We start from the raw sequence: 25,296 nt of genomic DNA on the forward strand, positions 1-25,296 counted from the left end.
TAAATTTAAAATAGAAGAAAAATGAGAAAAAATGAATTGCAAAATAGATTAAAAATTAAACTAAAGCACTCCTGAATACATGACAATCAATAATTACACATTTTATTCTCTCAACAATTGGAGAAATTCAATTAACATTTAGTCTTATTAAGAAGTTTTAAAGCCAGGTTTTATTTCCTTTTGTATTAAAGAGTTTTCATGTAATTCTACAGGAGAAAATTTGATAAATACTCTCTGCATGGATATTAGAATATTTTACTCATTGCTAAGATACTGCAGAAACATTTTTTTAATCTATGACTAAGTTTTTGCTGGAATAATGTGCAGTGTGATATTACAGTTACTATGAATGCATAGACATGGAAAGTATTTATGAAATCTTTGCAAGACTGTCCAAATTTTTGAACCCAAGAACATTAATTTGTTCAGGCTACACATGGGGGAAGGGTTCCAGCAAATCATACTTCTCAAGAGTGAAGCAGATGCTGGCCTTAAGCAAATTAATGTAATAGATGAAACATTCAGATTTGATTTTCATCTCATAAGCCTGTTCTCAAGTCTTTTTTTTCAACCTGTGGCAAACAGGGTGGGAAAATGACTTAGTGGAACAGTGTACAACTGGCAGAAAAAGTGAGCTATCATCTTTTAATAAGCTCTCTTACATGTAACAATAGTTACATTAAGGCCTATTACAGTTAAATTGTGTAAAGTATCAAGTGCTTTAGACAAAAATATTAACAAAAAGAACCCTGGCATCCAACAAATCAAAACCCTCAGTTTGTGTTTCTGCTATATGATAGGCTTACAGTTTCTTCAAACAAATAAGCAAATGTACAAATATGTACATTTCTTATACCCATGAAAACGATGAGATTCATTTTCAGTAAGTCCTTTTCTCATCAGAAGCCTGAATCTCATTATATTTTCTTAATTTTGATTCCTCATTATCCAAGCGTCTGGGCACTTATTAAAATCCATACCTCTTCAGAATACTCATATAAGACAGGATTCTGTTGCCATCACTTATCAAGTCAGTTGGGACTAGGTTTGGATTCTTGATGTTGATTCATCTTTTTTATAACAATAGAAGTCAGGTATAAAAGGAAATATTTCCTCTTAAAGCTTTTTCTTTCCTTTTTTTGCTTTTTCCCCCCCTCCCTCCTTTCTCCCCTACCCCCATCTCACACCATCCAGTCCCTCGACAGTTTTCCATAGATAGCTTTAAAAACAGCTGTATGCATATAAATATATTGATGTATAATAAGGAACTGCGCAGTCCTTGGCATTTTTCTGCTGCTGGACCAAGGGTTCCTGTGTTTCAGCAGATCAGATCATGCTGCAGGGTGTGACCTGGTGGTGTCAGGACCACAGTACAGCATGTGGCTTTCTGCTGGAAGCATATCTGGAGAGAGGCTAGATGCCCAGTTTCTTCATCAGCCCTGCTTCAGTGTGACTGTAAGAAGGAGAGTAATGCCATCCAATTCTCATCCTTGTTCACATGTACATATGCATGAATGGGCAGCTCTCTGGTTTCCAACAAGGAATTAAACTTTAAGCTATCTTCTCCTGATCTCAGGGAAGTAAGTGTCACTTCTAAACCTTTTGAAACACCAGGATTTACCTCAAGTTATTCTACATTTTCATGGAAAAGAAGCAAGATATTCCTTTTGTTGTTGTTGTTCTGAATGTATATGATGCAATTTCCCATTTCGTGTTTTGCAGCACAAGTTCTGAAAACATTTTTTTCCTATGGAACACATATTTTATTGCCCTTCTAAGTTTATAGCTCCTCAGTGCAACATTTTACAAGAACAGAAAATGTCTGAGACCAAGAAAAACAAAAATGGAATTTCTGAAAGAAAAAATATATCCACAGCTTTTGCAAACTTTGAGACCCAAGTGTCTGCACCTTTCTAAACTTTCTGAAGGTTATTTGGTTCAGTTATACACATTTATTTGCTGTACTTTCCGAATCACTGCTGCTTTTGAATTTTATTTTAGGTCTGTTCACGATAAGCTGAAGCATTCCTTTTCTGTGCACAGCGAACAACATGTTTTACAGCATTAGTAAATCCAAGTTACCAACTCCTTCAAATCAAAGTTGCATACATGTCTGAATTCACAATTCCTTAATACATTATAAAGCTTTTAAAATTAGACCATAAATAGATGTAAAACTGTTCAAATCTGTTGGTACTGCATGATTACATTCAGACTTGTAGGCAATTGTGTGTGTGAGTCTGCTCTAATTTCTAGTAAATTTATACATAAGAACAAAGGCAACTTTTCCTGTCACACCAGGTGCAGTGGAATACATTAAAACTAACAAAGCAGAAAAGGAACTCAAATTGAAGCAATTTTTAAAATGACAGCTTAATGAAAGCAGTGTGAAAATACTGCAGTTGGATGGAAAACATCTGTCCTCAGCTATTCTTGAATGATGGAATGTTATGAGATACTAAAAGATTTTTTTGCTAGTCTATGTCTGTATCAACAGTAGTTCAGGCATGACCTGTTCCCTTTAATATCACAGCAGTGACAGTCTACAAACTGTCTACAGATGATCTGTAGATTCTGTAGTGGTCCTTGTGTATTAAAGGAATCCTTCAGAAGTGATGCATGCCTTGATGCATGGATGGATAATTAAAACTTGCATTTTTGTTTTAAATAAAAATCTGGGAGTGTAAAAATAACTATAGAGACTTACGGTGCAGTAATGTTCTTCAGGAAAAATGAAAATGAGGACCTCAATAAATGGTATTAAATAAACCTAATACATTAACTATCATTGTATCTGAATTCATAAATGCTAACTATAAACTCTGATGAAAACATCCTTACATATTTCCTCAATTTGCTGATGTCTATGTAAGGGTTTCAAGCAAGTTTTTAATCAACCGTATTCCATTTCTGTCTAGTATTTTATAATCCACCTTGCATTTTCAGAGCAGTATTAAACATCCAAATTGTGCCCTCATTGAAAAACAAAACCATCCTTGATTGACAGCAGCAGCAAGTTTGTCACTACTTCATGTTCATTTTTTACAGTGTGATATAAATGGTCTTACTGGCAACATACATAAAATCATTTGCAATTCTAGCTGAGCTGGGCATGCTGCTGGGGCCAAGGATATGCCATTACTTCAAGTTTAAAATCCTCTGATATAACTCAACAATGAAAATTTGCTTCAGGCAGGTGGCACGGAGGTTCTCAGGTTTTATTTTTTTCCTCTGGAATAGAAAATTAATTGGTCATTTCTTTTGTGTTCCAAAAGGGAAAGAAAATAAATCAGTGCAAAAGTTTGGAACAATTTGATAGTGACTCCAACAATACTCCTACAGAATATGTCTGCGCAGGTGGTTAGCCCATGATTTCTGGGTAGGGGATACCAATTAAAGGAGAACAGATATTGGGGACATTTTTCTGCAAAACTGCTTGAATCTCAATACCTATTAGATAATGTAACTTCATTTATTATGTACCACGTCTTATACATTTTCACATACATGTTTCTAAATTTACTTCCTTGGGAATCGTGTTAATCAGAGCTGTGCTTTGAGAAGAGCTGGCAAGTGAATTTTAGCCCTGACAATGCCATTGCTGGCAGGTTGCCCTCTGTTTCTATGGAGGTGTTGGGTTTTTTTTCTGGGTTAGTTTTATTCTCTTGTTTTTGTTTAGGGTTTTTGTTTAGGGTTTTTGGGTTTGTTTTTTTTTTTTTTTTTAGGGGGGGGGTGTGTTCCTGTCTAGGAGGAGTTTATTTGTTTTTTTTAATATGTCATATTTTATTTTGACCTGTTTGTCTTGTCTGTCTTATTCTCTGTATACTCTCTCCCCATCCCTGTCTTGCAAAGCAGCTGTAAGAAGGAGTTGTTTGGGTGCTTGGCCACCAGCTGAGGTCAGACCACCATGCCTACAGTCAGATAGGTATACAGGTTTTGCTTGACTAGAAAAAATACACATGTATACCTAAAAATCTGAATATTTCTGTAAAATCTTAGCAAGCAGTTTAAACCTCACTCTTAATGTCTGTTATGAGTCCTGGTGTGCATGTTATTTTTGTCAAAGGAAAGTTCTGGTCCAAAGAAGTTTAGGCTCCTCTTTTGAATTTGATGTAGTTTTTATATTTCCCCAGCCAAATGGCAAATTGTGAGATCCACTGAGAGCATTTCTGAAGCTATAAAATGTTGTTATATGAGCCCTTCATTTTCAACTCATTGAGGAAATATGAATGTTTACAACTGAGGTGTGATTTCAAGCCCTAGCATTAAAAATACTGTGTGAAATCTTGAGGTAACAGAAATCAGTGATCAGCTGCCTCCACAAAAGCAGATTTTTCATTTCTGAACATTTACAGAGATTTGCTATCTACTTAATATAAAAGAATGACAAAAACATTGCAAAGTGTCCAAAGAAGATAAGTCACAGGTTCAGTTCAGTTACAGGTTAATTTAAGAACCTGTGCTAATACTGCTAATACCAGTGGGGAAAAGCTTTCACCATATACAAGTGAAAGCACTGAGAAATGCACAAAAACATTAAACAAACTAGAGCATCTCCTTACATAATTGATGCATAGGAAACATACACAGAAACTATCACATGGCTTGGGACAATCAGTTGTTAAGATGGAAGATAAACATAGTTCCAAAGAAATAAGTAAAAAAATGTTTCTTCAAAATCATATATAAAGAAATGAAGGGACAAAAATACACAGGTGAATTTTATGCACATATACATGCACACAAGTGAAACATAAAAATGTAGTAAATACCTAATAAAAATTTCTTGGAAGGCCTAGTTATTGGCTTATGTTTTAGAGAAATCTTTCTCTTTCATATTAGTAGTAAAAAACCCCAACCAAACAAAACAAAACAACAAAACAAAAAGCACAAACAAACAAACAACAACAAAACAAATTAAAAAGAAAACAACAACAAAACAAATTAAAAAGAGAGACATTTTTGATTTGAAAAAAGCCCTGTAAATATATTGTGCATTGTTGCACCTGGGACACTTAATGTATGGGTTAAACCAAAGTTCTTTTTCATTGGGTAGACACAAAGGAGAAACTGACCAGATTTTCTCAAGAAATAAACATCACACAAAGGTTTGCTGGCAAAAATACAGAGAATTAAGGAATTTTTGGCAAAGGAGTAAATACAATACCAAATGCAATATAAAACACTTATTATAATACTACTTAGCATTTATTTAGCATTTAGCACTCAGCCCATTCAACCTAGAAATTCTTAAACCTGTAAGATACTTAGTTACCAAAAAATGTTTATGAAAAAGAGAATTAGCAGAAGAGAGAGAAAGACAGAAAAGGTACAGAAAAAGACAGAAAGGGTAGAGAAAAACATACATACAGCTACCAGCTCCTAGAGTTACAGCATGAGTTAGAAACTCCAGGAGAAGCCAGGGTCTAGATGAATGGCCACTTCATAGTCAATCCCTTTTTTAAACCCTTGATCTTTCGTGGGCCTTTCTCTCAGGTGGGACTTCTGGTCACTCAGTCAGTCAGGAGCTGGGTCAGCACTGCCCCTGCTGTGTGGTTGGTTAATTGATTGATTGATTGATTGACTGACTGATTGATTGATTGATAGGTCTACGAGTCTGGGGGCAGGGCTCTGTCTCACCAGAAGCAAGGTCTGACCAGCCCCCAGCCACACACACAGGCATTGGCTTGAGACACCAAACTTATCCTGTCTCTGACACACATTCAGCACTCTGGAACAGTCCTCCCCTGGTGCTCATCCAGATGAAAATAAATGCACAGTAGCAGTGTCCTTTCTTATACCACAGACATTGTAATTATGCATCAATCAAATAACTTTTAACTTTATCGTGAAAATATAAGTGGTTTTTCTGATAGGGTGATGCTGGGGTAAGGTTATGCCTTTAAAGCTGAATTTTACCATGTCTTAGGAGACAGTTCTGGGCTGTATCCACTGTTCAGTGAAAAACTGAAATTATCTTTCACATGCACATCTTCCTGTATGCTCCCTGATTGATTGTAAGTGGATAGCATGGTTCTGCTAAAAGGTTATAGGTAAAATCGTGCCTGCAGGGATGTTCGGGTCCAATCTGGCTAGCTATGGACCTTAGCCCTAACAATCTTACATAGGACAAAGGCAAAAGACAGAGGCACTCTTTTCCTCTTGGCAACAAAATCCTATTTTATTTCCTAGATAGGAGACACCAGGTCGTCCCAGTGACTTCCCAGATGAAGAGAGTGGGGATCTCCTCTTGGGGGTGTTTTAAGCTGCGGGGAAGGGGGGCAGAGGAAGGAAGCCACAATCAATGGGATACAACTGAGGAAGGGGCAAGGGGAGGAGTAAACCTGGGACAAACCATTACCACCAGGGCTTTTGGGGGGAAAGGGGAAATGGGGCAGACCATGTACCCAACACCCAGTGCAAAAAACAACTAAATAAACTATGTAGTCCAATACAACAGTTATATTTATTGTAATACCTTTCCTCACAAATGTACATTTATAAATTTAATAATTTAGGACACGATGCTGTATGTTTGGAGAAAGTGGTGCAGCATGTACCATGTTAGAGAGCTCTTGCACTATAAATGCTCATTTCTGCAAATTCCAGCTGATTAAAACAAGATTGGTGTACCTTGCAGGATTAGGGTAGGTGCTAGATCAGTCAATGACCTAATGCATAAATGGAAGGATCAGCATGGGTCTTTCATTAAGAAGCTGTCTGAGATGCTAGCTACTGCCTTAGGTACCCAAGAATGTGCTGACAGCTACAGCAATTGCCTAGGAACAGGAGGGGAAAAAACCCTGGCTTATGCAAAGTCACAGATCTGCAAGCAGATATCAGAATTTAAAGTTCCTAAAATGCAGGAGCAAAGTTTGTAAACAAAGTTCTCAGACTAAAAATAAGAAACTTGAGTTACTAAGAAAGTGGGCCTTTTAAGTCTTTGTTGAAGATTGAAACTTAGCAGTTGAGTAAGTTTGCATACAGTGCATCCATACAAAGAAAATTATATTAAAATTAGTAAAGGGAAATAATTAGTATTTAAGCTGATCTGAAAGATAGCAAAAAGCTCTTCTTGACAGAGAACTTGAATAGAAGTCTAATCCCCAATGAGTGTAAGAAAAACCAAATCTGACTATCTGACAAGTGCTAGAGGCACTTTTCTGGAGGTCAGATGAAATAACTTTGCAAGCCACTGGGAATACAGTTGTGCCATACATAATCTAAACCTTTGGTTGTTTCAAACTTCCAACTGTTGGACAAATCCTTCCATAACAACTCATGCAGATTGAAACTGAGATCATACACAAGAGAGCAGCTTACACCATGTAATGGTTTACATGTCATGGTTGCTATGCAATTTCCTGCCAATTTAGCATATCAATGATGTCTAGCTAGAATGGGAAATGGTCACAGCAATAGAAACTTCTGCAGTATTATATGTACAGTCACTCTACCTTAATTTTCTTAAGCACACTAAGCAGCCCTTAGCTGTGTTTAGCTTCTAGGCATCTCTTGGTAGGCTGACCTCTTTACCTTTAAATAAGCTGGTTTGCTTAAAAGTAGAATGTTTCTTCTATTCAAAGTTCAGCTAGCTCTTGCATCTGATAGCAAATGTCATAAAAATTTCAGCAAATCTAAATGCTTACATGGACATGACTTCTACTCAGATGCCATTAGCACATTAAAAAAGACATGTTAAAAAGACATGTTAAAAAAAATTACACTTTTGATTTAATCTTTTTTTTCACTCTGTAAAGAGCTTACCTTGAAATTCAATACTCAATACTCTTTTTTAAACAGGCATGCTTAGTATGGCTAAAAAGAAGGTGGAGGTGAAGAGGAAAATAATCCATGAAAGGAAGGATGACTACCTGATTTGCAGGTGTGAACCAGTTTTCGACCACTGCCTTTGACTGCTGGTAGCTAAATTTGGAGTGACCAGCCACTGATAGAAAGGAATGATAAAGGAACCAGGAGGGAAAAAAAAAAAAAAAGGAAAACAAACACCTGCAGCAAAACCTATAGTGCATTTAAGCATCAACCTCTTTAAAAGCAATTTAAATTCAGTCCGGAAACCAGCCCTCTGATGAAAGGCATCTGGTTCAAATTGAACAGAAACTATAAATTAATATTTTATTAAAGCACTCATAATCCCTTTGGTTTTGAAGAAAATACAGTTTATTTTCCTCAAAGTATTGAGAGACTTGAAACCTGCTGTAGTCTTAGCAGAAGTAGCATAAATTTCAAAAATGTCTACTTCATGCCACATGTCAGTTGGATGGAACCTTTCCTCTTTCCATTATGCAGTGCTTGCATTCTGACACCCTTTTCAAAGACAGTGGTAAACCTCAGTGTGAGGGTTAAACAGAAGCTCTCCAGCTGCAAGTGGTAATGGTAGATGAGGCACAGGGCTTTTTGCTAGAGCAACACTGCCCCTTGAGCTAACTATTTTGCCGTTGGGTCTCCCATATTTATAAAAGCTATCTAAAGTTTTCTTTGACTGCAGGCTTGGCAGGCTCAGAGATGTAGGAGAGGTAAAGCTCCCTCAGGGCTCTCACTGCACTTATGCTGTGTGCTCTCAACAGCATCACTCTGCTCCAAGTCACCTCAGAGCTTTGTAAAGGCACAGTTCCCCACACCTCCCCTCCCCACTGTATGCTTAGCTACAGTTGACAAATATTAGGAGGGCTGCTGAAATAATTGATCTAATTCTGCTTCTTACAGAAGCTTGTTACAATACCAGTGAAAATCCAACTAATTTTATTGGAAGTACAGTAACAGTTGTAATAAAAATAGATGAGAGAAAAAGTGGCACGTTAGGGAACCTACTCCTTTCACCATCTTATATAGAATTATTTCAAATGGGAAAAGCATGGGTGCTACACTGACCAAAAATATAAGCTTAGTTTTATTTGCATCTAGGTCTGCTGGAATAATCTGGATGTGTGAATAAAACTGCATGTGGAGTTTTAAGTCTTATTTAAGTTTGGCTATAGAAATTCTGTAATCTTGATCACATCATACCAAGGATGAGATATGTCTCATCCAGTTTGCACTTGTAATGAGCTGCCCAGAGGGTCTTTGCATGTGGTAATTGAACACCATCATTTCACAGTAGAAACAGTGTGTTTGAGAATGAATACTTGAGATCTCCAGAATGTTTACTGGAAGAATAGAAGTAATTGTAGAATCAATATATCCTTTAAAACTAACAGTTCTGTTGCTTAATATTTAAAAAGAGAAATAGTTATGCTGCATAAGAAGCCTGACAAGGACATACCTCTTGTAAATTTAATGAATCAAACAAAACACCTTGTATTGTATTGTCTGAAAATGACATGAAGAATTTAAAAGAGTCTTTGACCAAGTGAAGCTGAGTATAGTAGTCCAAGCTGAAAATAAAGAGAACGATAGCATTTTTTGAACCCTCTTCAGGGGTCAATAGCTTGGAAGACAAGAGATCCACCTGATTATGTAGGACAAATCTATCTTTGTCAACAGCCTGATATGCTTTGTAAGACACCTGGTAGGGAGAGATTTAGATTAGGAATAACTGGCGAGGGAGAGATTTCTCAGTAAGTAAAGAAGCTGTGTGTGTGGAGTAGGCAAGCCAAAGGCCTGGGGTGACGGAGTAGAACTGGACATAGCAATTAACAAAACAGGAGTGAAAAGCAATCTGTTTGAGAACAGACATGAAAAGAAGGAGGTGTCTGAAAAATAGCCTTGTTGGGAGAGCTCTCAAGCCTGTATTCAGTAGTCAGCACAATTGAGTGCCTCTCCGTGGTGGTTTGACCCTGGTTAGATGTCAAGTGGCCACTAAAGCAGCACAAAAAATCTTAAAACACCTTCTCCTCATCCCTCCCTTCTTCCTAGATGTTATTTCCAAATTGTCTACCTCCTTCCCCTAAGCAGTGCAGGAGAACATGAATGGATGACCAGTTTAGCACATGTTGTCTCTGACAGCTATAAAGAAAGAACCTTGCAATCTTCTGCTTCAGCCTGGAGTTCTTTGTACAGAAGACAGTCTTTTGCAACTGCTCCAATGTTAATCCTTCCCATGGGCCACAGGAAACAGTCTTCTACAACCTTTCACAGAATTAATCCTTCCTGTGGGCTGCAGTTCTTCATTAACTGCTCCAGCATGGGTCCATTCCACAAAATGCTACCCTTTATGAACAGACTACTCCAACATGAGACTGCATGCTATGGATCACAAGTCCTGACAGCAAACCTACTCTAATGAGGGCTCCTCTCTCCACAGAGTCAGAGGTCCTGACAGAAGCCTGCTCCAACATGGGCTTTCCACAAGGTCTCAGAATCTTTTGAGTATTCACCTGCTCTGTCACGGGGTTCTCTGCAGCTGGCACACGGATCTCTGCATCCCTGTGGACCCCATGGGCTGCAGGAGCACAGCTGCCTCACCATTGGGTGCACCACAGGCTGAAGGAGAATCTAATCTCCAGTGCCTGGAGCACCTCCTGCCCTCCTTTTGCACTGACCTGGTTGTCTGCAGAATTGTTCCTCTCTCACATTTTCACTGTTCTCTCCCAGCTGCTGTTGAGCAGTAATTTTTCCCCTGCTTAGTGCTGTTATCCCAGACCACTACCATCATTGCTAGGAGGTTCAGCCTTGGCCAACAACAGTGAATCTATCTCAGAGCCAGTTTTTTTGGACATAAGTTTTTAGCACCTTCTCATAGAAGTCACCCCTGTAACCGCCCTGCTACAAAAACCTTGCCACACGCCCCTAATGCAATCTGTAAACTGCCTTTAGTGCATGCTGTATAAAAAATAAAAGAAAACCAACCAACCAAACAAACAAACCAGAAAGAGTTAGAAGTCTCTGTGCTGTCATAATGCTTCATCAGTGGATCAGGGAAGTGTGGTAGGAGAGCTCCCAAGAAAGGAGTGCTGTAATGGTGGTTACAGGCTCTTAGAAGGAACAGAATGGGAAGGTGAAAAGAGTGGTCTTCCCTTTATGTGAGGGAGCAGCAGGAACAGAGCTCTGCCCCAGAATAGATAAGGAGCCAGATGGGAGCTTGTGGATGAAGGTCAGCAAGTGAACCAGCCTGGTTGTTGTTGCTGTGGGTGTCTGCTACAGATTGCCTGAGCAGGAAGTAGTAGCTGAGGCTTTCAGATGACTGGAAGAAGCAGGCCCTGGTCATTATGGAATACTCCACCTGCCCTGATATCTTTTGGAAGGACAAAACAAAAGGGTTCAAGGAGTCTTGGAGATCTTCTAGAGCGTTTGGATGATGGGTGACTGTGGAGCCAAGAAGGCAGGATGCTCTTCTAGTCCTGCTACTTATGAGCAAGGAAGAACTGGTCATAGATGTGAAAGTCAGGGGCAGCCTTGGCCACAGTGACCATAAAGTTGTGGGTTCATGATCCTACAAAAAGAGTGAAGGGCAAAAAGCAGGACCACAGCACTGGATTTAAGGAGAGCAGACTTTGAACTCTTCAGAAATCTGTTTACCTATAATGTACATTATTACAGCATTTCAGATTTTCTGACATAGCCATGTAAATACCAGTTTGTTTTTTTTTTTATGTATGTGTCTATTGGTAACTCACAGTTCTATGGTAGGAGAGAATTTTCTGGATTTTTGAGGTACATACTGATTTTGTAAGCAGTTTTGTCTTCATTCAGACTTTAAAGTCTGAGACTGCACTGATATGAATAAATATCAGGATATTCAAATTAATACATCTGTAAGGCTCCACTCCAGCAGTCCCAAGAACAGCAGGAGACTGGATATCTTTGTAATGTCTGTGTTACTTGCTTTAAAACCCTTCCTTAAAATCTTTTTTTGCAACAGATTTTGTGCCTACAACAACATGGCATGGCTAAAGCAGGCATATGTTGTCTCTGTTGCTTATCACAATGATCAGTACAGGCTAATTGTTTCCTCAGATTCCTCCATGCATTGTCTTCATCTATTGCTTCTTTGTGCTTGTATTGTAGGCTCTTCCAAGTAGGAACAGTTTTCATAATGGCCAGTTCTTTCGTTTTCTTTTTCTGTTCTGTTTTTTTATGGAAGATTGCCTTAGGATAACTCTAAGGATAACCTTGTCTGGATACAGTGACAATAAAAGTTCTAATGTTAATGCTTTTGCTGTTATTCTGTTTATACATCTGAGAAGCTCATCTGTTTGCATAAACATAACTCTATTTTTGGCCTGAAACTGCTCTCCCTAAAAACCTATAGCTAGCAGAAATACAGCTTTTAATACTTGGCCTCTTACACTCTCCTTCACTGCTGGGCAGAGCTCAAAACCAAAGTACTGTCTCTTTGAATTCATTTTGTCACAACAGGGCGGGTTTTTTGTGTAACTCACTAGTTCATTTCAATTTTCATTCTCATGTGAAGAAGAAAATCTCTAACTACCCAAAACTTTATTCTGAATTTAGAATTAATTGATGTGACTGTTCAAGAAAATTAAGTGTAACTTGGCCTAGACAGATTAAAAATGCCTGAAAGCAACAGTGGACTTTAAGTGGCAGAACACTGCATCAGCTTTCTGTTGTTCTTTGATTCTTTATTTTCTTCTCAAGAGCTATAATCTAGTCATAAAATCTAATATATGTTCAGTAGTCTTTAATCAGGCAACAGATAATATGATCTATGCCACTGTGATTTTGCAACTCCGATATTGTCTTTCCCCTGTCATGAAACTAAGTTACAGCTCTTCAGCCTCCCACAGAAATTCCATCTTGGCCTTTTTCCAGACAAAAGGAAACAGCCTGCTAGAGGAGTGAAGAAATATAGTAAAACTAAAATAAACTCTGGCTTTAAATGATACACACACAGTGCACTAGAGAATTTAATCATCACTAAAAATTTTAGGAGAAACTTTATATTTTATTCCCATCCTCTACTTTTATTTTTATTGGTCTTGAAATAATGGAACCATACTTTGGGTTCTGCAGTCCCTTCCTATGATATAGAATACACTGTTGTGTCAGTAATGACTCCAGACTGCTCCATAAAAGGATATCAATGGATGAGAGTATTAGAATCAACAAGTTTCTTCTATCTTAATCCAGGGATATATTCTGATAAGAGATCAGCTAAACTGAGCAGCCTGTCTTTCCTTAGAGGAAACACTCCTGTAAAAAAAAAGTTAAAATGAGGCTATTCTTTGGTTTTAATGTTTTAAATTGGAAAAATTATGGATCTTTTTCAGGAATAAAAGAGAAATAAACAAAACAACATAAACAAAAAAAAAAACCCTAAGTTATATTTAAAATAAGCCTAAAATGGTTTTAATAATTAGTCCCTTTACTCAACAACTTAAGTGAGCTTGCATTAATTTAGTATTTTGTATGTCCTACTTGTTAAATGTCACAGAGTAACTGCTTGATTTCACCTTGTTTCATGTCTTTTCTCATTATTATAATGGATACAATTGAATATCCAATTCTATACTAATCTATCTTGCATCCAGCTTTATGCAATTCAGAATTATGAATTATGGTTATACTTGGTTTCTCATTAGTTTTTAACAATCAACATAAGCAAAAGAAAAAGACTGCTATTACACTAGAAATATATTTAGTTGTTTTCTTCTTTTGTGAAGAAAGGTTGGACTAGATAACAGAATCATAGAATCATAAAATCATAGAATATATTGATTTGGAAAGGATCTGTCAGATCAATGAGTCATCTTCTGGCCTGGAACAGTGCAGCCCCAAGAATCACACTATATGCCAGAGAGCATTGTCCAAACACTTCTTGAACTCAGACTGACTTTGTGCTGTGACCACTGCCCTGAGGAGCCTGTTCCAGTGCCCAAACACCCACTGGGTGAAGAAACTTTCCCTGATATTCAGCCTCAATCTCTCCTCACACTACTTCAGGCCATTCTCTCAGATCCTGTCAGTAGCCACCACAGAGAAGAAATCAGTTCCTGCTCATCCTCTTTCAATCATGAGAAAGCTGTACAGTCCAATGAGGTCTGTCCTCTGTCTCCTCTTCTTCAGGCAGAACAGAGTATGTGACCTCAGCCTTTCCTTCTTTGGCTTCCCCTCTAGAACCTTCACCATCCTCATGGCCATCCTTTGGATGATCTCTAAAAGCTTTAGATCTCTTTTATGTTTGGTGCCCAAAACTGCCCCCAGCACTCAAGGTGAGGACGCCCCAGTGCAGAACAGAATCCCTTGCCTGGCTCTGGCTCAATCCCCTCCCTTGCCTGGCTGCCAATGCTGTGCCTGATGCCCCCAGGACAGGCTGACCCTCCTGGCTGCCAGGGCACTGCTGACTCAAGTTCAACTTGCCAGGGACCAGGACTCCCTGGTCGCTTTCTGTGGTGCTGCTCTCCAGTATCTCATTCCTCAGCTTGTACATTGAGGGTTGCCCCATCCAAGGCACAGAAACTGTCACTTGCCCATTTTAATATCCATACAGTTGCTGATTGCCCATCTCTCTAATTTGCCAAGGTCTCCCTGCAGGGGCCTCCCTGTCCTCCAGCAAGTTGAGAGCTCCTTCCAATTTAATCTTCTTGTCACATTTAGTGTTCCTTCAAGTCCTCTCTCCAAGTCATTAACAAGGATGCTGAAGAGCACAGGTCTGAGGATGAAGCCCTGTGGAACCCCACTAGTGACAGGTCACCAGTCAGATGTCACCCCATTCACTGTAACCCTTTGTGCCCAATCTGTGAGTCAACCCTTGAGTCAGTTGCTCAGCCATCATGTAAGATTGTTAGACAGCTGGACATTTTGTCCAGAAGGACCCTGGGAGAGACAGTCTAGAAGGCTTTGGCAAGATCCAGAAAGATTATATCAGCTGGCTTCCCTTGATCAACTTTTACCCTGCTGTAGGAGGAAATCAGATTTGATAAGCAGGACTTTTCCCCTCATTAAGCTGTGCTGGCTGTGACTGATGACTATGTTGTCCTCCAAGTGTTTTTCAATACATCCCAGAATAATCTTTTCCATTATTTTACTGGGAACAGAAGTGAGATTGTGTCCTGGTTTTGGCCAGGACACAGTTAATTTCTTGCAGTAGCTGTGAGGGGGTCTGAGACTGTGACCAGGACGGTATGTTATTCTATACCACATAATGTCATTGTGGGGAGGTTGAAGTGGAGGAACTTTTTGGCTTTGGAGAAGAAGGGTGTGACTTCCAGTTGTTAAAAAACCAAAATGTAGTGGAGAGAGAAAGCTATCTGTCATTGTTCATTGTGTCACAGCCTGCAGTGAGCATTTATGCATGTGAATCACTCTCCCCTTTGTATACTTTTGGTATGGTTGCTGTTACTGTTTGTTTTCTTATCTCATTGCTCTTTCTAGTAATCTGTTATTATCTTAACCCATAATCTTCACCTTTTGTGCTGCAGGTTCTCAACTCTATCCTGCCAGAGCAGGAAGAAGAAGGGGAAGGGCAATGGGAAGGAGAAGTGGGAGTGGGAGAGCAATGTGTGGTTAAGGAGTCTCAATGGGGCCACTGAATTGGGGAGTACCATTCCTAAACAGTAACAGACTAATAGGTCTGTAGTTTTCAGGGCCCTCCTTCTTGCCCTTCTTGAAAACCAGGATAATGCTCACCAGGTTCCAGCTACCTGGGACCTCTCCAGATTCTGCTCAAAAATTATCAAGACATGTAATAACAACAGCCAGCTAGTTGAGGATGTTTGGATGAATCCCATCAGACCCCATGGATCTGTAGCGATCAGGCTGCAACAGCAGATCCTGCACAGTTCAAGATCCACTGGGAGCTGATCATTCTCACAGTAATGGTCCTCCAGTTCAGGGCACTAAGACCCCCTTGGTCCAAAAATACTTAAATATCTCTGCCTTGTCCATGTCCCATTTTTGGGAGGTGACGACCCTCATCATGTAACACATCTATGTTATTCCTACACTGCCTTTTGACATTAATGTATTTGAAAAATCTTCTTAGTAACTGTGGAAAAAATTTCACACCACACTTTCACCTAGGTGAAAAAGATTAAGAAAGTTCCTATTTTACATATCATGTCATAACATGTTAGGGCTCAGCCCTTTTCTATTTAATAAAGTAAGACTCCTTGAGGATTTTTTTTTAATAATGACATGCTTTGTATGATTCAAATAAAATGAGAGATTAAAATATCTCCAGAAGGACCATATCTTTCTAGAATAATTCTATGAGAGCACAGGATGACAGAATTAATTTTTTCCCCTTAGTATGTTGAAACAATGTGGATACCTTGAAGTATATTTAAACTTTAAATCTTGTTATTATGGCAGGTATGTTATTTTCGTAAAATTAGTCAGTTCATGAAGAATGACTTCCTCAAGATGCCAGCAACCCTGATAAAGGGCTAAGTTGTTCTAATCAGGTAATTGTTAAAGTAACATCTCAGCTGTTTTTTTAAAATCAGTTTCATTACTCAGATCTGTGATCTGTGAAGCCTGTACCAGCTACTAAAGTACAATTCATCCTAAATTAAAATGATTATTTTCTTTGACAAGACAATGCAATGGTCTTTGTCATGCAATGAGTTATGTGGGTATACTTGTCAGTATAAATTTTCTGGCAATAGCAAAAAACCATTCTATCATTCCTTTTATTGCTGGAGAAAATATTTTCCTATTCATACAGATGTATCATTTCCCTTACTCCTTAAGACTTTGCAATATTTCAATCTGAGTGTTATTAGAAAGCATTCCATTACTGCTCAGTAAATATATTATTTTCTTTTCCATTTTAGTTACAAATCTCCAAAGAAGGACTTTCTTTTATTACCCTGGTCTTCTCTGGCACAGGACCAGAATTGTTTTCACCATTCAGTCCTAGAACTTCTCAATATGGTCAAAGTAGCACAGATATATAACTGTATTTCTAGTATGATATTAATCAAGTTGCTATAATTGTAAAATGACCCTAATTTACATAGTACAAATGAATATGCCATGTTGTCTGACTGTAGTCTCTTCTCAGTTGTGACTAGACAACAAAGCCTCCAGACAATTTATTCAGTATTCAGTTTTCAAAGATTTTCCTTATAATATAAACTGCATAGCTGAGAAGGAGTTAGAGTTTATGGTTTCAAGTGCAGTCTGTAGGGAACCCAGTCTGCACAAAACAGCAAGAGTCCTTCAATAGCACAGAGAGAGGGGGAGGAATAGAACATACATGGAAAGGAGGACAGACAATGCAGAGGAATGGAACTTGCAATTACAAGGACCTGCAGGAGACAGATACCAACAATGATGCAGCAAATCAGAATGACAGAGGAGCTCATGCATTTCTACTGGATATCATTTAATAAATAATCTTTACACACTTTTTCATATTGTCATGCTTTAGTCCCAGCCAGCAACTTAAGTACCAGGCAGTTACTCAGTGACTCCCCTTCAAGGGTTCCCTTGGTGAGGTGGGAAGGAGATTGAGAAGCATAAATAAAACTCATGGGTTGAGATAAGAATAGTTTGATAATTGAAACTAGGCACAATAAATAAAAGAAAATTTTGATAATAGTCATAGCAAAATAATAATAAAAATAGCAACTGTAATGAAAAGGAGAAAGACAGATGAATAAAACCCAGAGAAATGCACAATGTAGTTACTCACCACCATTGGACCATTGCCCAGCAAGTGTCCGAGCAGGACTCATCCTCTTCCTACTAGCTGCCATGGTTTACCATATAAACCAGTCTATATGCTGGTCATGACATTTTATGGTGTTGAAATATCCCTTTGGCTCACTCAGGTCACCTATCCCAGCTGTGATTCCTCCCAGGTTCTTGTGCAGGCCCTTGCCAGCAGAGCATGAGATACTGACAAGTCCCTGACTCAGAGAAAACACTGCTTAGGAAAAGCCAAAACATCAGTGTGTTCTCAACATGTTTCTACGCTGAGTACACAGCACAGCACTGGACAAGCTACTGGGAAAAGAATAAATTCCATTGAGACAGTGTTCACAGGGGTTCTTGGATGAGAGAAGAGATGAGGATCTGACTCCATGTTCCAGAAGGCTTGATTTATTATTTATGATATTTATTACATTAAAACTATACTAAAAGATTAGAAGAAAGGATTTCATCAGAAGGCTAGCTAAGAATAGAAAAGAAAAGAATGATAACAAAGGTTTGTGGCTTGGCTCTCTGTCCAAGCCAGCTGACTGTGATTGGCCATTAATTACAAACATCCAACATGGGCCAATCAAAGATCCACCTGTTGCATTCCACAGCAGCACATAATCATTGTTTACATTTTGTTCCTGAGGCTGCTCAGCTTCTCAGGAGGAAAAATCCTAAGGAGAGGATTTTTTATAAAAGTTGTCTGCGACACTCCATCACAGCTGAAACCAGGACATATATAAGAGGGGGCTTTCTACTTCAATGTAAAGTGCAGCTTTGCAGGTTTTATGTCTAACTCTGTTGGTTTTGCTAAGAAATTGCAAAGCTACAAAAAGAGCAAGGAAGTATCTCATCTTCCCTCTATATGACTCTTTGATCCTAGACAGATCCAGCACTGTAGACAGGGAAGGATAGGAGCTGATTTCCAATTAAATCTGCCTGTGATGTCTCCTCTTGTTATTTATTTATCTGTCATAGCTCCTATTCTGACCATCTCTTTGTAGGTGTCCCATTCCTCTTCTTTATCTGTGCCTTCTAAACAAATCTTTCTTAACTTCAATGTACTTCAAAGCAGAAGTGTTTCTTCAGACTTTGCTTTTTATATGAATTCTGCCTTTGGGACCACAATTCACTTCAGTTATATCAGCTTATAATAATATGTTCCTCAGGAGTTGATAATAAACAAGGCATTGAGATCAATATCAATTAGCATCCATTAATAAATTAATAACAAATCAACAAGCCTTGTAAGGTAAACAGTAATGGAGAATACATTGAGGACTTCAGGAGGAATAGAAAAATTAGGGGAAAAAAAATTAGTGATTACTCTCTAAATATTGTCTGTTCTGTAGTGTGTCATTATTCATTGTATTCCTGTTTTATTGCCTGATTCATGCAGTCCCTTTCTAAAAAGGCACTGAAGGATGGACCGGTGCTCAGACAATACCAATTCTATTATATTAAGATAATCTATACAATATAGCTATTCTGTTGTATTAAGATAACATATCTCACAGTGCTGCAACATCTGTAGATATTTTAGAGTATAGTTTTTTCAGTGTTTAAAAGCAATTCTCCTTCAGAAAATTTGCTGGACTGTTGCAGTGTGATTTCCTGTTTCACCTATCCCAACCCCCTCAGGTGTGCCAACCTTTCCCCTCCCCCTTTGCCCTCCTGCGAAGAGCTGTCCATCAATCTTAATTCCAGCAGGGCATTGTGTGACTGGCAGAAGTTCAAAAGATGCCCTTCAGGTCCGGGTTCATTGGCCTGTCCAAGCATCTTTATCCCTTGAGCCTTCCCCTCCTCACACCTGGTTGGCCCTCACCTGTCCCTTCCCCTCCCCCTGTGCCCGGGGCTTAAAAGGAGATGAGACCATGGGGCCGGGAGTTCTACTGTGAGTTGTTACCACATTCAGAGGTCTACCATGCTGAAATAAAACTCTGGATTAAGACTCTACAATAGAACCCGCTCCTTTCTCTTCGCCTGAACCTTTTCCACCAAAGGTAAACTGAGTTCCTACTTTGCCTGGATTTGTTCCGAGTGCCCAGCTGCAGCACCCAGCCAGCCAAAGGTATCTCTGGGGTAAAACGCCACAGCTGCCGCCTTTGGTCCAGCAGCCAGGGCTAGATGAAGCCAGGCACGACATACCTGGAAACATTGGGATTAATATTCTATACTGCACTTTGTGTTTGCTTCAGTACTAGAAAAATGCTTAACATATTTGAGGTTCGCTAAAGAAAAAAAAAATCACAAGTATTTTGCTCTCTTTGTATGTTTTTCCTGCGTCACACCATAAGCCCTTAAAGAGAATGGACTTCTCCTAGTCCAGTATAAAGAAAATTTCCATTGGTTGTATGAGAAAGGCAGGTAACTCTTTATCACTACTGAAGTCATTTGGCTAAAAATATCTGCCTTAAGACCAAAGAAATCCTAGTTACTATTGGAGACAGCATAAAAGATATCTCTTTAATTCCTGTAAAATGAAAAATTCAGAAAGATTTATTTGTTGATACCAGCTTGATTTCATAAATTTTAAGCGCAGTTCCTTATGGAATGTGTTAACTATCAGAGAAAAGGGGAAATTCTTAGGATGTGAAGCTCCAGAGATTCTTAGTGTCACAGTAGTAAATTAATGCTATTGAGGACTGACACTGATATAATCACATATAACTTGCTATTTCAAGTAAATATGCTAAGTACCTGTGTGGTGTCTTATGATTAAGTTTAAAAATCAGAGCGTGGGTTAAAAATTGAGAATTTATTAATATAATAAAGCAGGAAGGTGCTGAAAAACAAAGTCATGTTTTTACTGTGTATTACTGCAAATTGTTTTTCATCTTGCATGTTTCTTAGTTAAAGAATAAGATGAATTAAAAAATATGGAGGAATGAGAGGGACAAAAAAAAAAGGCTGCAGCATTCAGATAAGAAATGTAGGAAAGAATAACACCACATAATTGAATATCTGAATAAATCTAAACCAAGAAATGGAATATAATTAAATTCTTTCAAATTTAGCTGCTTGAACACTTATAAAATAAAAAAAAAAAACACCCAAAACATAACAACAGAGAAAAATTAATGTCATTTAAGCAAACCAGAATAACACAGAACAAATACTCATATCAAGGAAATAATCTGAAAACCTGGTCTAGTTTTCTTTGATTTCTAGTTTCTAGAAACTAGTTTCTGGTTTTCTTTGATTACCTCTGTATTCCAAAAGTAAAAAGTTAGTTATAATAACAACAACTAATAAATTGTTAGTTAGTAGTTAAATAAAAAATTGTAGTAAATATTACCTAGCCTAGCCTCTAGTGACCATATTTTGTATTGCTTCATATGCTGCAGAAAAACATAATAAAATGCATATATATATTTATTTCAGGAGTGAACATGCTAGATGAGCTAAAAATTCATTCAGTCAAGACTGAGGAGGTGTTTATTCTCTAGAGATTTTCAAGTACAGTATAAGTAGAATTTTTAGATTTATTGTATTGCTTTGTTTTCTAGTTAATTGAGGTTTGTACTCCTGGCAAAAAATGCTCCAAATCTAAGTTACTTACTTATCATGCAATCAGCTTTCATTCCTATTACTGACAATGAAAAAAAAAAATCTAAAATGAAAACAGAATCCTTTTACTGCTTTCTGAATGGATTCTAATTTTTTTTCCCACAGGTTAAGATGAACACAATCCAGAACATTATCTGCATGCCCTGACTACAACAAAGGAAACAAAACAAGAGACTCTGTCCCAAACTTGTGAATAGTGGTGTGCATCAGCATTTATCCCCAAACAGTTCAAGAGGGTTTCAGTGATATTGCACCATATAGCTGCTGTACACAGGAAGTGGTTTGTGTATTACTTGCCATTGGGATTAAAAATTATAATATGGAATTAAAGTTTATAATTCTTAGAAAAAACATATAAAGATTAGTTTCCTACTTTTGCTGGATTTAGAAAAAAATCCGTAATGCTAGAGAATAGCCAAATTATCCTTTTCTGATTTTATCCAATTAGAATCATAGAATGATTTGGATTGCAAGGGTCCTTAAAGATCATCTAGTTCCAACCCCATTGCCATGGGCAGGGACATCTTCCACTAGATCAGGATGCTCAGGGTTCCATCCAAACTTTGAAAACTTCCAGAGATGGGATTTCCACAACTTCTCTGTACAATCTATTCCAATGTCTCACCACACTCATGGTAAGGAATTTCTTCCTAATATCTAATCTAAACCTACCCCATTTCAGTTTGAAGCCATTCATCCCTGTCATGTCACTCCATGCCCTTGCAAATAGTCCCTCTCATGTTTAATGTGAGCTCCTTCAGGTACTAGAAGCTCACAATTAGGTTGCCCCTAATTTTCAGAATAAAACATGCAAGACTCCATTTTCTTCATGCAGGAAAAGCCTATTCTTTATTCACACAACTCATTTTATACAGTTTTTACAGACTTCATGTTCAACTTTAATTGGTTAATAGCTTTCTTGCCCATTACTCTATTGGTTAGCAAAAGGTTTTTTACTTGTCCATCAAATCTCTCTATTCTTAAATTGTTTACATATTTCTTCACTAATTCTCATGGGATAGATTTAATATTTATGCAGGTGCTAGTTGTTTTCCACCCAGGAATAGATTGTTGTGTAAAAAAATCTTTCATACCAGGATTATTTTCGGATGGAAACTTGCAAAGTACTAGCTGCAGTTAGAAGAAATGACTGGCCAGCCACTGATTTAACAGAGCAGGCCTGATTTTTTGAGGCCTTTCTTTTATAATTCTTCTACAGGTCATGACACCTAATCCTTCTCTTCTTTAGGCTGAACAATCCCAATTCTCTCAGCCTTTCCCCATAGCAGAGGTGCTCCATCCCTCTGATCACCTTGGTGCCTCCTCTGGACTCCAGCAGCTCCATGTCCTTCCTGTGCTGGGACCCCAGGGCTGGAGGCAGCTCTGCAGGTGGGGTCTCAGCAGAGCGGGGCAGAGGGGCAGAATCCCCTCCCTGCCCTGCTGCCCAGGGGCTCTGGGTGCAGCCCAGGACACACTTGGCTCTCTGGGCTGGGAGTGCCCATGGCTGGCTCATGTCCAGCTCTCAGCCACAGCACCCCCAAGTCCTTCTGGGCAGGGCTGCTCTCGATCTGTTCATGCCCAGCCTGGGCTGGCACCAGGGATTGCCCTGACCCAGGTGCAGCACCTGAGCTTGGCTTTGTTAAACCTCATGGGATTCCCATGGGCCACTGCTCAAGCTTGTCCAGGCCCTCTGGATGACATCTCATCCCTCAGGAATCTCAACTGCACCACTCAGCTTGGTGTCATCTGTAAACATGCTGAGGGTGCACTCAATCTCTTAATCTGTGTCATTGATGAAGATATTAAATAACAGTGACTCCTGAGGGACACCACTTGCCAGGTGGTGTACCTCAGGATTCTGAGCCATAGATGAGATCATCCAACCCCTTTCTTATCCATCCAACAATCCACTCTTCAAATCCATATCTCTCCAATTACAAAGAAGGGTGTTGTGGGGAGCTATATCAAAGACCTTACAGAAGTCCAGATAAATGACATCTGTAGCATTTCCCTTGTCCACTGATAGAGTGACCCTCTTATAGAAGTCAACAAGATTGCTTAGGCAGGACTTGCTCTCAGTGAAGCCATACTGGCTGTCTGGAATCACCTTCTTGTCCTCTGGGTGCCTTAGCAGAGTTTCTAGGAGGTTCTGATTATGATCTTCCCAGGCACAGAGACAGACAGATCAGAGTTCCCAGGATCCTCTTTTCTACACTTTTTAATAATGGGTACAAATGTTTCTCTTTTCCAGTTACCCGGGACTTCACCTGACTGCCAAGACTTTTCAAATACTATGGAAAGTGGCTTGGCAACAACAGCCAAAGTAAGGAAGATTTTTGCACTCTGAAAGTTTCTTTGTTACCCAACTGCAGCAGTAATGTCATTATATATTGTAAATTATAACAAGCAAAAGCAGGTTGGAAAAAAAACCCAACAAAATCAAACAACAAAAAGCCCCAATATTGAATCATAGAATTGTTTAGGTTTTAAAAGAGCTTTAAGACTGAATCTGACCCAATGTTGTCCAGTCTGCCACTAAATCATGTTCCTCGGAGCCACATCTGTTTGTCCTTGAAATACCCCTGGTAATGGTGAGCCAACCATATGACAGCCTGTTCGTGCTTGACAACCCTTTCCAAGAAGAACAAAATCTGAAACCATTTCCTATTGTTCCATAGCCTGTTACCTTGGAGAAGAGATTGACTCCCATCTGGCTACAACCTCCTCTCAGACAGTTGTGGAGTGTGACAAGGTCCCCACATGAATCTCCTTTGTTCCAGGCTAAACACCCTCAGGTCCTTCAGCTGCTCCTATCAGACTTGTGTTCTCTTCACCAGCTCCATTGCCATTCCCTGGACTCTTTCCAACACCTCAGTGTGCTTTGTGTCATGAGAGGCCCAAAACTGAACACAGAATTCGAGGTATGGCTTCACCAGTGCTGAATACAAGGGATTATCATCACCCTGGTCCTGCTGGACAGATTTTTTTTTTTTTTTAATATAATTTTCCTGCTGGAAAGAAATACTGCTGGACACAGTATTTCTGCACTGGACATACTGCTAGTTCATGTCCAGGCAGCTGTCAACCAGCACCTCCAGATTCTTTTCTGCCAAGCAGTTTTCCAGGGATTCTGGAGAGAGGCTGAGACGTTCATTAGTGATAAGTGCTTTTTACTGCACTACTGCCCTCCAGGTTGATAATTTTATTGCATTAATTTCCTGACCTGGGATGTTCCATTCCCATACATAGGGATGTACTGGATATAGCAAATGCATACTAGTAAAGGACTACAGAGAGGTGAAAGAGCCTAATGTAGTGCTGTTTCATACATACAGCCCATTAGGAGGATCTGTTATACTTCCCTATTGGGACACACAAGACAAATGATGGACTTTGGACCTGGCTAGCATAAGAGATTTGATAACAGGATGCTTTGGCAAGAGCAAACAGAACTTTGAGGATTAAATCAAGATTGCAAGAAGATTAAATCAGACTGACTTACCAGAAAAGGAAAATTACAGCAAACTCTGCAAGCAAGAGATGTAAAATGTATAAGTTTGAGAGATGTAAAATGTATAAGTTTGTTTATGTGATGATTAACCCAATCATTGTAGTAAAACATCACTGGTCTTCCTAAAATAGGATATAAGCATTTTTACTCCACAATATATTTGGATTTATTCAATCATCTCAGAGTCTCCCCATCTCTCTTCATCGTTGATACTTCCCTAAACTGTACTTCACAGAATCACATTGTTGAAAGTAGACCTCATGAGATGTTATCTAGTCCAAACACCCTGCTCATGCAAGGTCAGCAAGAGAAAGTTTGTCAGGGCTCTGTCTAGTCATGTTTTGAATAGCTCCAAGAACTGAGATTCTAAAACCTCTCTGGGGAACTTGTGTCAGAATTTAATGATGCTTGCAACAAAAACAACAGCAGATTTCTTGTCTTCCAATGGAATTTCATTATGTCATTTTGCTTATTGTCTCTTGTCAGTGAGAAAAGCCTTACGCCGTCTTCTTTATACCTTCTCGTTGGGTAGTAATAAGATCTCCTGCCAAGCCTTCTTTTATCCAAAAGGTCCCCTGTCCCTCAGGCTTTCCTCATGAGACATACTCCTGTTATTTAATCAGCTTCATAGCCCTCCTCTGCTGAGT

At 38.9% G+C, this 25,296-nt stretch overlaps 1 long non-coding RNA gene across 2 annotated transcripts in view; it reads left to right on the forward strand.

Moving 5' to 3' along the window:
- LOC139600447 (uncharacterized) overlaps window positions 1-24,824 on the forward strand; it is a 29,632-nt gene extending 4,808 nt beyond the window's left edge. Inside the window, exons 2-4 of one of the 2 annotated variants that reach the window (XR_011682549.1) lie at window positions 21,244-21,773; window positions 23,390-23,461; window positions 23,817-24,824. This is a non-coding gene — a long non-coding RNA (uncharacterized lncRNA). Of the gene's footprint in view, window positions 1-20,848; window positions 21,774-23,389; window positions 23,462-23,816 lie in introns of those variants that run through there. The other variant, XR_011682548.1, reaches the window with a different exon arrangement.
- The last annotated feature ends 472 nt before the right edge of the window (window positions 24,825-25,296 follow it).

This window comes from Agelaius tricolor, unplaced genomic scaffold (assembly GCF_023055355.1).
Source record: "Agelaius tricolor isolate 1412-34295 unplaced genomic scaffold, bAgeTri1.0.p SCAF_27, whole genome shotgun sequence".
In the NCBI taxonomy this organism is placed as follows: Eukaryota; Metazoa; Chordata; class Aves; order Passeriformes; family Icteridae; genus Agelaius; species Agelaius tricolor.